We start from the raw sequence: 13,921 nt of genomic DNA on the forward strand, positions 1-13,921 counted from the left end.
CCGTGTGGGACTCACCGTTTTTCCTGTGGGGGCTTCAATATTACTGATGAAGAAGCATGTATCCAAAGAGTTTCTACAAGGCATCCTTGAGCTGCTGGTTCCCCATGCTGTAGATGCGGGGGTTCAGAGTTGCAGGAAAGACTGAGTACACAACAGCTGTGAGGAATGTTTTAACAATTCCAATTCGTGTCCATAAATTCGTGTCCATAAATTCGTGTCCATAAATTCGTGTGCATAAAGAATAATTCTGTTTGAATCCTGTCTGCCTCTGGGCCCTGCACTTAGTTCTTGAACCACAGATGCAGTGTGTCCCAGTCTCCCCCTCATTCTAGTCAATTTATCAAGTCTTCAGAAAACACTCCTTAAATTTATGAACCTGTTTGCTTTTGTTATTCCTGACTTCTAGTTCTAACAGTTACAGTTTTTCTTTTCTGTCTTCTTCGAGATTGATTTAACACTGCTATAGATGTTATGTAGATGACTGTGAATAGCTGGGAAAGAATGTTTTAATTGCTCGTGAATCACCAACCTGTTTGGGAGTTTCAGAACAACTGATAATAACCGGTGACTGCTGGTGACTGTTATGGGATCCTTGGTATCTGGCCAGGGGGGCCAAGAGATTAAGAGGAAGAGAAAAGAAGCTGAAGGACGGTTGGGAGACAAGACCTGCGGAGAGTGTACAGAGAGTGTTCCATAAACTTGGAATAGTGCCGAGTAAGTACAAAGGGTGAGAGGAAGACTACGAGCCTTCAGCATGAAAGACCCCTAGAGACCCCCAGAGGAGACTGATGCGCATGCTCCAGTAGGAGGAACCGGACCCCGGAAGCTAATTTTAATAATCTCTTTTTTTTAGAAGTAGTAATGAATATGTATTAGTCTAGGTGCATAAAAATCAGCTGCTTGATGTAACTGGTGTGCGTCCTGGTGGAGCGGAGACTCCCGGTGCACCCAGCGCTGTTTGCTTACCTCTATTCCTTTATATTCTTTTAATAAATCCTATTTTTTTATTTAATCCTAATTTGAATCCTGAGCCATTTATAACAATTTGGGGGCTCGTCCGGGATGGCTATAGTTCCTGAATTCTGATTTAATCTAGGAGAGGCGCCCCACCATTTGGTGGCTCCTGTTTGAGTCAGATCGGGACTAATGCCATCCTGAACCTGAATAAAGGTAAGCAAAGAATTTGATTTTTTTGAGCTCCCTTGTTGCCGGCTGTTTTTTGCCCGTAATTCTGCGCGCGAAGATCCGGACGAAGACGACAGAGTCGTTTGGATACCGTTCGGTTGGATTCCGGTGTCCGGGATCAAATCGGATGAAGACGACAGTCGTTTGGATACCGTCTGGTTCGATCCCAGACGAAGACAGCAGAGACGCTGGTGGATACCGTCCGATTGGAGTCTGGACGAAGACGACTGATTCGTAAGATACCGTCCGGTTGGGTAAGGGTACGGTTGCCATTTTTTGTGTGTGTGAGTGTAACTGAGACTTCTAAAGTCAGCGTGGAGGTCTTTTTGTTTTCTCACTGGTTCTAATCTCCTGTCGGGGGGGCTGGGCTGGTGAGAAGAGGGATACGTGGGTGGGTGATAGGTCCTAAACCCCCTGCAAGACACTCTCACTGGGCAGCCAAGGGCTGTGGGAATTGCCACTAGTAAAATTCCCGGATGGGTCAGATAAAATCGAAGACCAAGGACCAGAAAGGGAGCAAATTACCAGATATATGACCAAAAAGTCCATTATGAATAATGATTAGAAATTGGAACAATAGGGGCCCCAGAAAATTAAAGAGTAAATTGAAAATGATCCTGTATTATATGATAGAATGACCAAAAGAACCCTTAAGACCCCCTGTATTTTGATCCACGGAGGACGGGGTCTGTCAGGCTTTGAACATTAATAGCAGAATACCCGTGGATCCGGAAAAGAGCAAGCTGAAACATTGGAATTAGAAATTAGAGAGCAATTGATTAAGAATGAATATGTGCTACATTTGTGCCTGTGCTGCACTTATACCACCAGATAACAGGAGCCTCTCGGGCCCCGAGAACCAGATTAAAAACCTCATGGTTCAGAGTTTAACCAAGGGGTCTAAGATAAGGAGGAGTGTTCATAAAGGGACAGGTTATGTATATGTATAGGAATGTTTATGTATATGTAACTTTTTACTAAAGCAATTTGTCACGTTAGGCCTGCACGACTTTGGGGGAACTACCCGCCCCATGCTGCACGGAACTGAGTAAACATACCTCCTTTACAATCCTACTGATTGTGGAGTCAGCTTTCTGAGAGTCATTTTGGTGAGCCAGGCAGGAGACACTCTGCTCGGCTGCGGGATCGGCTGCAGCGTGGACACCCCTAGGTGCACCCTGAGCGTTTTTGCTCGGAGGGGACTCCACTCTCAGCTGCTCACCGCAGGGGCAAAGATCTCCTGAAACTGCAGACAAACGGTATGTTTTCAGCTGCTGGAGGGATACTAACTGGAGTGTTAATAATTGCATGTGTTTTTATGTATGTATTTTGTGTTGAAAGTATTTGTGTAAATGTAAGGGTTTGAAACAAAGTGTTACAAGTCACTTCACGAAGAACACAGTCAGAGACAATACTTATTTGGTTGGTTATCATTCTAAATTATATTCCTGTGGTATGAATGAGATGTGCTGGAGGCCTCCGTGTGCGAGTGTGCTGTGTGAGTGAGACGCAGCGTTGCTGCAAAGCGAGTGCAGAGTTCTGATCCCTGGTTCCGTACTCTCCGCAAGGGGAGTGGGCAGAGACGAACGGAGTGCTTGACAGACTGAAAAGAAGTGCTGTTTTATCCAAGTTTTGAGTGGTGGTGCCTAATATATGGGCCCGGTGTATCTTGTGTATCTTGTGTATCCTATTTTTGCTCTTAAATGTTTTGACTGTGACAAGAAAAAGGCAGGAGCATGATATGACATGCTTCCTGCAACATATGAGGCCCGCACAGGCCGAGACCTGGACTCACTGAGACCCAGACTCGCTGAGACCTGAACAGGCCGAGAGACCGGAGCGGCGCCGAGAGACCGGAGCGGCGCTGGGAGGCCCGAGACACTACGGAGGGACTACCGCTGGACGGAGAGAGCCCTGAGAGATGCTGCAGAGCCACGGACAGCTCTGAGAGACACAGAATAGACCTGACAGAAGCTGCAAAACGCGGGGAAATTGAAGTAATTGCAGAACATCCGAGATCGAGTTGCTACGGGAGACCAGAGGCGTCAGTGGACACCGGTAGCTGACCCTCAGTGTGTGGCGAGTCCGCACATAGCAGAGGGGTGGACATCAGGACCCTGCAGCCTGTCTGACATAACCATGGAGGCAGCGGCAGCAGCGGCTGTGCTGCTTCACTCTAGCATTCTTTTTATAAAAGGTTTATCTTGCAATGCAAAAAAAGACTATTAGTCCCCAGATCGGTGTTATAAATATTACTAATGACGATTTAGCTCTATTGCAGGGCAGGAGTGCAGAGACGCAGATTACACTGCCGAATGACCACCGGCAGGCTCTTTCACAAACCTAAGGTTGCAGCTGGCACTGCCTGCAGCCCTATAGCAGACGTTACACTCTCTTTCCTAACTAGTAATCATGTGTCTTATCCATTTGTGGTGAATGGCCAGTAACAAAAAGAAAAGGGGGGCGGCAAAGACACAAACGGTACCAGGAGGATGCCACTGACACTAACAGCACGGGTAATAGGAGTAGTATAAGTGACATAGGTGCAGGGCGGCGGCAGGCACTGCCGCGCTGTGGGGCATTCTGCCTGCTGCTCGCTCTCACCTGCCTGTGCACTGCTGCCGACAGTGCTAGAGCAAAATGTGAAGACTGCTCAGACGGCAGTGATGAGAGTGCTTGTGTGAAGAAGACGTGTGCTGAATCTGACTTTGTGTGCAACAGTGGTCAGTGTGTGCCAAACAGATGGCAGTGTGATGGGGATCCGGACTGTGAAAATGGGTCTGATGAGATTGCTGATCTGTGTTATATGAGAACATGCCAGGTAAATGAAATCAGCTGTGGTCCTCAGTCAACCCAGTGTATCCTGGTGTCGTGGAAATGTGATGGTGAAAGAGACTGTGACAGTGGAGAAGATGAAGAGAATTGTGGCAATGTGACTTGTAGTGCAGCAGAGTTCACATGCAGTAGTGGACAATGTATTTCCAAAAGCTTTGTCTGCATTGGTCAAGGTGGTCAAGGTGACTGCTCCGACCACTCGGATGAATCTTTGGAGCAGTGTGGCTGCCAGCCTGCACCTCTGGTGAAGTGTTCTGTGAGTGAGGTGCAGTGCGGCTCAGGTGAATGTATCCACAAGAAGTGGTGATGTGACAGAGATCCTTATTGCAAGGATGGAAGTGATGAAATTAACTGCCCTTCCTGGACCAGTTCAGATGTGAAGGTGGGGTCCATAGGAGTAGGCAGTGCAGTGGTGTGAGAGACTGTCTGGATGGCACTGATGAAGCAAACTGTAACAATGTTATTCATTGCTCTGGACCTGGCAAATTCAAGTGCAGATCAATTAAGTGTGTAACCAGCAGAGAGACTGCAAGGACTGGGGTGATGAGCCCCTGAAGGAATGCAACATAAATGAATGTGACTGTCCAGCTGGGTTTGACTTTGTAGAAAAGAGAAACTGTGGAATTGATGAATGTCAAAACCCTGGTATCTGTAGTCAAATATGTATCAACCTGAAAGGTGGCTACAAATGTGAATGTAGCCCTGGATATCAGATGAATCCTGCTACGGAAACCTGGAAAGGGCCATACCGGTACAAAAATACAAATAACACCTGTGATTACAATGACGCTGCTAAGCAGGGTTTAGGGGTTTATGGCACGGAGACAAGGGGTAACAACTACAGTGTTTGGAACAATTGTACAGCTTTGGCCTTACCTCCTGATGTTTTTCTGATTTGTGGGGATAGGGCCTGGCAAGGTATCGCTGCAAATGCTATCAGATGTCCATGTTACTTAGATAAACTCATTGTATTTGCTCCTAGCTTGTTACAGTTGCGTGAGATCACCAGACATAAATGGGCATTGCTTGCACCGGATAGCAATGATAATGTTGAATTGTGTGGGGTTGCAGCTAGAGCACTTTTAGTGCTTGGAGTGGCATCTGCGGCCGCACGTAACAACTTAGAAAAATTGGTATGCTGGGCCAAGAAGCAAGCCTATGCCATGACAGAGATACTTGAGGAGATGTTACCAGATCAAAATAGTCTGCGACATGCGCTCTTACAGGATCAAGCTGCTATTGACTTTTTGCTTTTGGCTCAAGGGCATGGGTGTGAGGGACTGTACCTTGTTTTACTGACTACTGAAACAGCTGTGAGAACCGCAGAAAGGGACTCATGCATCCAGAATAAAAGGACCAGTAACTACTGAAACTTGGAGGGTTGAGTCTGCTCCTGGGAAACTGAAACTCATGCTAAGGAAGAACTAATATTCTGGCAATGAGGCTCTGCATGAATTAAGGATGCCAAATAAAGGGGACAAGCCTGAAGGGAGGAAAGGGAGAAGGCAAGACCGGGGGAAGGACCCTCCACTGCGGTGTGTATGGTCTACCGAGGGAGGCAACCCCTATGGGTATTGACTGCCGAGTGAGAGGGCCTCGACCGGACTTCTCCCACACTAAGATCAGGTTGGCCAGGTTGTCCCGAGAAAATAACATAAGAACCTTTTTTAAACCTATATAAAATTGTGATTCGTTTTACAGGAGCTGGATCACCCTGACAGGCCGAACAGTAACACAAGCCTGAATCAACCCTGAAGGTGTTTGCCTATTATGATCCAGATACGTGGGCAGAAGACAGATCCTGGGACTATAGGACCCCAGTATATATACTTAATAGAATAATTAGCTTATTAGCTGTAATAGAAATAGTTATAAATGATGAGAACTGCTTTGTATTAAAATTGCCTAGCTTTGGATTATTTACTAGCATAAGAAGGAGAAGTCTGTGGAAAATTTAGCTTTAGTAATTGCTGTTTAAAGATTGATAAAAAGGGTGTTTCTTCCTAGTAGCTGATAGAATGTTATGTTCTGGTTTAGGATGAGAAGAATGTTAATAATATGCTGATGTTTTAATTGTTTTTAATTGTTACAGAGCAGTGCTTACATCAAGCCAAGGACCAAGCCAAATTCAGCTTCTCACTGTCCTGCCAGCAGGCAGGCTGGGAGGAGGGCCGGACTGCTCGGGGTTAGGTTGGGCATCGGACAGCAGGTGGTGAGCAATTGCATTGTGCATCACTTGTTTCGTACACATTATTACTAGTAGTACTATTATAATCATTATTGTTATTATTATTATTGTTATTATCTTCTTGTTTTTATCTCAACTCACAGGCTTCACTTTCCCATTTCTCTCATTTATTTTCATGGCTGCCTGGTGGACCATGGGTTAAAAGAGTGTTATTTTTATTGTGATGTGGTGTAAAGATGTTATTGTTTATACCTTGTATGATACCTTGTTTTACATTATCAATACGCCGGGTGATAAATAGTACATTGGTAATAACTTCATTAAAAAAGGAAGGGAATATGTCAATTATGATGCTTAAGGATTGGACCCTCCAAGAACAAACTGATGAAATCCAATTATTAATAACAGAAGAGACACGAATTGGGGATATTAAAAAGAAGATAAGGGATTGTGAGGAATGTTTTAACAATTCCAATTCGTGTCCATAAATTCGTGTCCATAAATTCGTGTCCATAAATTCGTGTGCATAAAGAATAATTCTGTTTGAATCCTGTCTGCCTCTGGGCCCTGCACTTAGTTCTTGAACCACAGATGCAGTGTGTCCCAGTCTCCCCCTCATTCTAGTCAATTTATCAAGTCTTCAGAAAACACTCCTTAAATTTATGAACCTGTTTGCTTTTGTTATTCCTGACTTCTAGTTCTAACAGTTACAGTTTTTCTTTTCTGTCTTCTTCGAGATTGATTTAACACTGCTATAGATGTTATGTAGATGACTGTGAATAGCTGGGAAAGAATGTTTTAATTGCTCGTGAATCGCCAACCTGTTTGGGAGTTTCAGAACAACTGATAATAACCGGTGACTGCTGGTGACTGTTATGGGATCCTTGGTATCTGGCCAGGGGGGCCAAGAGATTAAGAGGAAGAGAAAAGAAGCTGAAGGACGGTTGGGAGACAAGACCTGCGGAGAGTGTACAGAGAGTGTTCCATAAACTTGGAATAGTGCCGAGTAAGTACAAAGGGTGAGAGGAAGACTACGAGCCTTCAGCATGAAAGACCCCTAGAGACCCCCAGAGGAGACTGATGCGCATGCTCCAGTAGGAGGAACCGGACCCCGGAAGCTAATTATAATAATCTATTTTTTTTAGAAGTAGTAATGAATATGTATTAGTCTAGGTGCATAAAAATCAGCTGCTTGATGTAACTGGTGTGCGTCCTGGTGGAGCGGAGACTCCCGGTGCACCCAGCGCTGTTTGCTTACCTCTATTCCTTTATATTCTTTTAATAAATCCTATTTTTTTATTTAATCCTAATTTGAATCCTGAGCCATTTATAACAACAGCCATAGCCAGACCCACGGACAAGGAGGAGATGGAGGGGGGCTTCAGGTAGGAAAACATGCCAGTGCTGACAAACAGGGAGAGCACAGCCAGGTGAGGGAGGCACGTGGAAAAGGCTTTGCGCTGGCCCTGTTCAGAGGGCATCCTCAGCACTGCCCTGAAGATCTGCACATAGGACACCACAATGAAAACAAAACAACCAAGCACTAAAGAAACACTAACTACAATAAGCCCAACTTCCCTGAGGAATGACTTTGAGCAGGAGAGCTTGAGGATGTGTGGGATTTCACAGAAGAACTGGTCCACAGCATTGCCTTGGCAGAGGGGCAGGGAAAATGTGTTGACTGTGTGCAGGACAGCATTGAGAAAGCCACTGCCCCAGGCAGCTGCTGCCATCTGGGCACAAGCTCTGCTGCCCAGGAGGCTCCCGTGGTGCAGGGGCTTGCAGATGGCAATGTAGTGGTCGTAGGCCATGATGGTGAGCAGCCCCTGTTCCCAGTGCCACTCTCAGTCAGCACCAGCCAGAGCTCAAACACGACATTCAATAATAGAACGTCTGCTTTCTAAAACTCCAAAGTAAGTTTTAGAAGGTTACTTTGGTTGGCTTTTACAGTATCTACCTCGCCTCTTGTCAGCCCCTGCCCGCTCAGGCTCCTGGTACAAATGTGGCCCTGCACCAATACCACTGCTCGTGCTGCCTTTTCTGCCTCACCCTGTCCTCTCCCTTGACTCCTTGTCTCTGCTGGGCCCCACGTTCCACACCCTTTGCTGTCACCACTGTCTCCCCTGCCCAGTGGGATGGCAGAGCCAGGGCAGGACATGGTAGAGTTAGGCCCTGCAGAGCCCATGCAGAGTGCCTGTGGAAAAGTGGGAGCTGAGAGATTGGGTTCTGTGGTGCAGAGGAGGCCCCAAGCAGAAAAGATGAGGTTAAACAGCAACTTTGCAGGGGTGGGGGGAGGGGTCTTCATCTTGGTCTGGCAAGGGAGGCTTCTGGCCATGAAGGGCCAAGGGATGGGTCAACCACAACTTCTCCGGGCAACCTGATCCAGTGACAACCAGTCCTAAAGGAACCAGCTGGCTCAGGAAACCCCCCTGTAGGCCATTGTGAGGAATGTTTTAACAATTTGTGTCCATAAAGAACACTCCTGTCTGCCTCTGGGCCCTGCACTGGCAATTTAATTCTTGAACCACAGATGCAGTGTGTCCCAGTCTCCCCCTCATTCTAGTCAATTTATCAAGTCTTCAGAAAATACTCCTCAAATTTATGAACCTGTTTGCTTTTGTTATTCCGAACTTCTATTTCTAACAGTTACAGCCTTTTTTTGTCTTCTTCGAGATTAACTTAACCGTGCTATAGGTGTGACTGTCCCTGTGAATGGCTGGTGAAGAATGTTTTAATTACTGGTGAAGTGTCAATAAGAAAGTTATTTGTGTTTGTATGAAGTCTTTGATGTCTGGGGGTTTCAGAACAACTGATAACAGCTAGTGACTGTTACCTGTCACTGATAATGATACTGATACTATGCAAGCCTCTGATACTATGCAAGCCTCTGATATCTGGCCAGGTGGCCAAGAGATTAAGAAGAAGAAAAAAAGAAGCTGAAGGACAGCTGGGAGACAAGACCTGCAGAAAATATTCTATAAACTTGGTACGGTGCCAAAGGAGTACAAAGGGAAAGGACTTGGAGAGGAAGACTACGAGCCTTCAGCATGAAAGACCCCTAGAGACCCCCAGAGGAGACTGATGTGCATGCTCAAGTAGGAGGGACTGGACCCCGGAAGCTAATTATAATAACCTGTTTTTTTTAGAAGTAGTAATGAATATGTATTAGTCTAGGAACATAAAAATCAGCTACTTGATGTAACTGGGGTGCGTCCTGGTGGAGCAGAGACTCCCGGTGCACCCAGAGCTGTTTGCTTACCTCTATTCTTTTAATAAATCCTATTTTTTTATTTGATCCTATTTTGAAGAATGAGCCATTTCTAACAATTTGGGGGCTTGTCCGGGATGGCTATGGTTCCTGAAGTCTGATTTGATCTAGGAGAGGTGCCCCACCATTTAGTGGCTCCTGTTTGAGTCGGATCGGGACTAATGCCATCCTGAACCTGAATAAAGGTAAGCAAAGAATTTGATTTTTTTTGAGCTCCCTTGCCAGCTGTTTTTTTTTTTTGCCCGTAATTCTGCGCGCAAAGATCCAGACAAAGACGACAGGGTCATTTGGATACCGTTCGGTTGGATTCCGGTGTCCGGGATCAAACCGGACGAAGACGACAGTCGTTTGGATACCGTCTGGTTCGATCCCAGACGAAGACAGCAGAGACACTTGTGGATACCGTCCGATTGGATTCTGGACGAAGACGACGGAGTCGTAAGTGGATACCATCCGGTTGGGTAAAGTGTTTGTGTGTGTGAGAGTGTAACTGAGACTTCTAAAGTCAGCGTGGAGGTATTTTTGTTTTCTCACTGGTTCTAATCTCCTGTGTTGGGGTTTGGCCGGTGAAGAGAGTGATACATGGGTGGGTGATAGGTCCTAAACCCCCTGCAAGACACTCTCACTGGGGGCAACCAAGGGCTGTGGGAATTGCCACAAGTAAAATTCCCAGATGGGTCAGATAAAATCGAAGACCAAGGACCAGGAAGAAGGGAGCAAAAAGTCCATTATGAATAATGATTAGTAATTGGAACAATAGGGGCCCCAGAAAATTAAAGAGTAAATTAAAAATGATCCAGTATTTTATGATAGAATGACCAAAAGAACCCTTAAGACCCCATGTATTTTGATCCACAGAGGATGGGGTCTGTCAGGCTTTGAACATTAATAGTAGAATACCCGTGGATCCAGAAAAGAGCAAGCTGAAACATTGGAATTAGAAATTAGAAAGCAATTGATTAAGAATGAATATGTGCTACATTTGTACCTGTGCTGCACTTATACCTCCAGATAACAGGAGCCTCTCGGGCCCCGAGAACCAGATCAAAAACAACCTCATGGTTCAGACTTTAACCAAGGGGTCTAAGATAAGGAGGAGTGTTCACAAAGGGACAGGTTATGTATATGTATAGGAATGTTTATGTATATGTAACTTTTTACTAAAGCAACGTTAGGCCTGCACGACTTTGGTGGGACTACCCGCCCCGTGCTGCACGGAACTGAGTAAACATACCTCCTTTACAATCCTACTGATTGTGGAGTCAGCTTTCTGAGAGTCATTTTGGTGAGCCAGGCAGGAGACACTCTGCTCGGCTGCGGGATCGGCTGCAGTGTGGACGCCCCTAGGTGCACCCTGAGTGTTTTTGCTCGGAGGGGACTCCACTCTCAGCTGCTCACCGCAGGAGCAAAGATCTCCTGAAACTGCAGACAAACGGTATGTTTTCAGCTGCTGGAGGGATACTAACTGGAGTGTTAATAATTGTATGTGTTTTTATGTATGTATTTTGTGTTGAAAGTATTTGTGTAAATGTAAGGGTTTGAAACAAAGTGTTACAAGTCACTTCACGAAGAACACAGTCAGAGACAATACTTATTTGGTTGGTTATCATTTTAAATTATATTCCTGTGGTATGAATGAGATGTGCTGGAGGCCTCCGTGTGCGAGTGTGCTGTGTGAGTGAGACGCAGCGTTGCTGCAAAGCGAGTGCAGAGTTCCGATCCCTGGTTCCGTACTCTCCGCAAGGGGAGTGGGCAGAGACGAACGAAGTGCTTGACAGACTGAAAAGAAGTGCTGTTTTATCCAAGTTTTGAGTGGTGGTGCCTAATATATGGGCCCGGTGTATCTTGTGTATCCTATTTTTGCTCTTAAATGTTTTGACTGTGACAAGAAAAAGGCAGGAGCATGCTTCCTGCAACATATGAGGCCCGCACAGGCCGAGACCTGGACTCGCTGAGACCTGAACAGGCCGAGAGACCTGAGCGGCGCCGAGAGACCGGAGCGGCGCTGGGAGGCCTGAGACACTACGGAGGGACTACCGCTGGACGGAGAGAGCCCTGAGAGATGCTGCAGAGCCACGGACGGCTCTGAGAGACACAGAATAGACCTGACAGAAGCTGCAAAACGCGGGGAAATTGAAGTAATTGCGGAACATCCGAGATCGAGCTGCTACGGGAGACCAGAGGCATCAGTGGACAACGGCAGCCGACCCTCAGCGTGTGGCGAGTCGGCACAGAGCAGAGGGGCGGACATCAGGACCCTGCAGCCTGTCTGATGTAACCATGGAGGCAGCCGCGGCTGTGCTGCTTCTCTTTGGCATTCTTTTTATAAGAGGTTTATCTTGCAATGCAAAAAAGACTATTCGTCCCCAGATCGGTGTTATAACTATGTTTCTGGATAACATTCCGTGGGGTTGCCACATTCTATGGATTACTAGTGACAATTTAGCTCTATTGCAGGGCAGGAGTGCAGAGACGCAGATTACACTGCCAAATGACCACCGGCAGGCTCGTTCACAAACAGCTTCTAGGATTGCAGCTGGCACTGCCTGCAGCCATATAGCAGACGTTACACTCTCTTTCCTAACTAGTAATCATGTGTCTTATCCATTTGTGGTGAATGGTCAGTGGCAAAAAGAAAAGGGGGGAGACAAAGACAGAAACGGTACAAGGAGGATGCCACTGACACTAACAGCATGGGTAATAGGAGTAGTATAAGTGACACAGGTGACGGTGCGGGGTGCTCTGCCTGCTGCTCGCCTTCGCCTGACTGTGCACTGCTGCCAACGGTGCTAGAGTAAAATGTGAAGACTGCTCAGATGGCAGTGATGAGAGTGCTTGTGTGAAGAAGATGTGTACTGAATCTGACTTTGTATGCATAGATATCAATAAAGTGTGTAACCAGCAGAGAGACTGCAAGGACTGGGGTGATGAGCCCCTGAAGGAATGCAACAAAAATGAATGTGACTGTCCAGCTGGGTTTGAGTTTGTAGACAAGAGAAACTGTGGAGATATTGATGAATGTCAAAACCCTGGTATCTGTAGTCAAATCTGTATCAACCTGAAAGGTGGCTACAAATGTGAATGTAGCCGTGGCTATCAGATGAATCCTGCTACAGGAACCTGGAAAGGGCCATACGGGTACAGAAATACAAATAACATCCGTGATTATAATGACACTGCTAAGCAGGGTTTAGGGGTTCATAACACGGAGACAAGGGGTAACAACTACAGTGTTTGGAACAATTGTACAGCTTTGGCCTTACCTCCTGATGTTTTTCTGATTTGTGGGGATAGGGCCTGGCAAGGTATCGCTGCAAATGCTATCAGATGTCCATGTTACTTAGATAAACTCATTGTATTTGCTCCTAGCTTGTTACAGTTGCGTGAGATCACCAGACATAAATGGGCATTGCTTGCACCGGATAGCAATGATAATGTTGAATTGTGTGGGGTTGCAGCTAGAGCAGCATTGGCAATTTTAGTGCTTGGAGTGGCATCTGCGGCCGCACGTAACAACTTAGAAAAATTGGTATGCTGGGCCAAGAAGCAAGCCTATGCCATGACAGAGATACTTGAGGAGATGTTACCAGATCAAAATAGTCTGCGACATGCGCTCTTACAGGATCAAGCTGCTATTGACTTTTTGCTTTTGGCTCAAGGGCATGGGTGTGAGGGACTGTACCTTGTTTTACTGACTACTGAAACAGCTGTGAGAACCGCAGAAAGGGACCCATGCATCCAGAATAAAAAGAATAAAAGGACCAGTAACTACTGAAACTTGGAGGGTTGAGTCCACTCCTGGGAAACTGAAACTCAAGCTAAGGAAGAACTAATATTCTGGCAACGAGGCTCTGCATGAATTAAGGATGCCAAATAAAGGGGACAAGCCTGAAGGGAGGAAAGGGAGAAGGCAAGACCAGGGCAGGACCCTCCACTGCGGTGTGTATGGTCTACCGAGGGAAGCAACCCCTATGGGTATTGACTGCCAAGTGAGAGGGCCTCGACTGGACTTCTCCCACACTAAGGTCAGGTTGTCCTGAGAAAATAACATAAGACCCTTTTTTTTAACCTATATAAAATTGTGATTCGTTTTCCAGGAGCTGGATCACCCTGACAGGCCGAACGGTAACACAAGCCTGAATCAACCCTGAAGGTGTTTGCCTATTATGATCCAGCTACGTGGGCAGAAGACAGATCGTGGGACTATAGGACCCCAGTATATATACTTAATAGAATAATTAGGTTATTAGCTGTAATAGAAATAGTTATAAATGATGAGAACTGCTTTGTATCAAAATTGTCTAGCTTTGGATTATTTACTAGCACAAGAAGGAGAAGTCTGTGGAAAATTTAGCTTTAGTAATTGCTGTTTAAAGATTGATAAAAAGGGTGTTTCTTCCTAGTAGCTGATAGAATGTTATGTTCTGGTTTAGGATGAGAAGAAT

General features: G+C 45.9%; 1 long non-coding RNA gene across 1 annotated transcript in view; it reads left to right on the top strand.

The window, feature by feature from the left end:
* The first annotated feature begins 6,845 nt into the window (after nt 1-6,845).
* LOC137847083 (uncharacterized) overlaps nt 6,846-13,921 on the top strand; it is a 90,571-nt gene continuing 83,495 nt past the window's right edge. Inside the window, exon 1 of the long non-coding RNA XR_011090785.1 lies at nt 6,846-7,175. This is a non-coding gene — a long non-coding RNA (uncharacterized lncRNA). The remainder of the gene's footprint in view (nt 7,176-13,921) is intronic.

The sequence above is a fragment of the Anas acuta genome, chromosome W (genome assembly GCF_963932015.1).
Source record: "Anas acuta chromosome W, bAnaAcu1.1, whole genome shotgun sequence".
In the NCBI taxonomy this organism is placed as follows: Eukaryota; Metazoa; Chordata; class Aves; order Anseriformes; family Anatidae; genus Anas; species Anas acuta.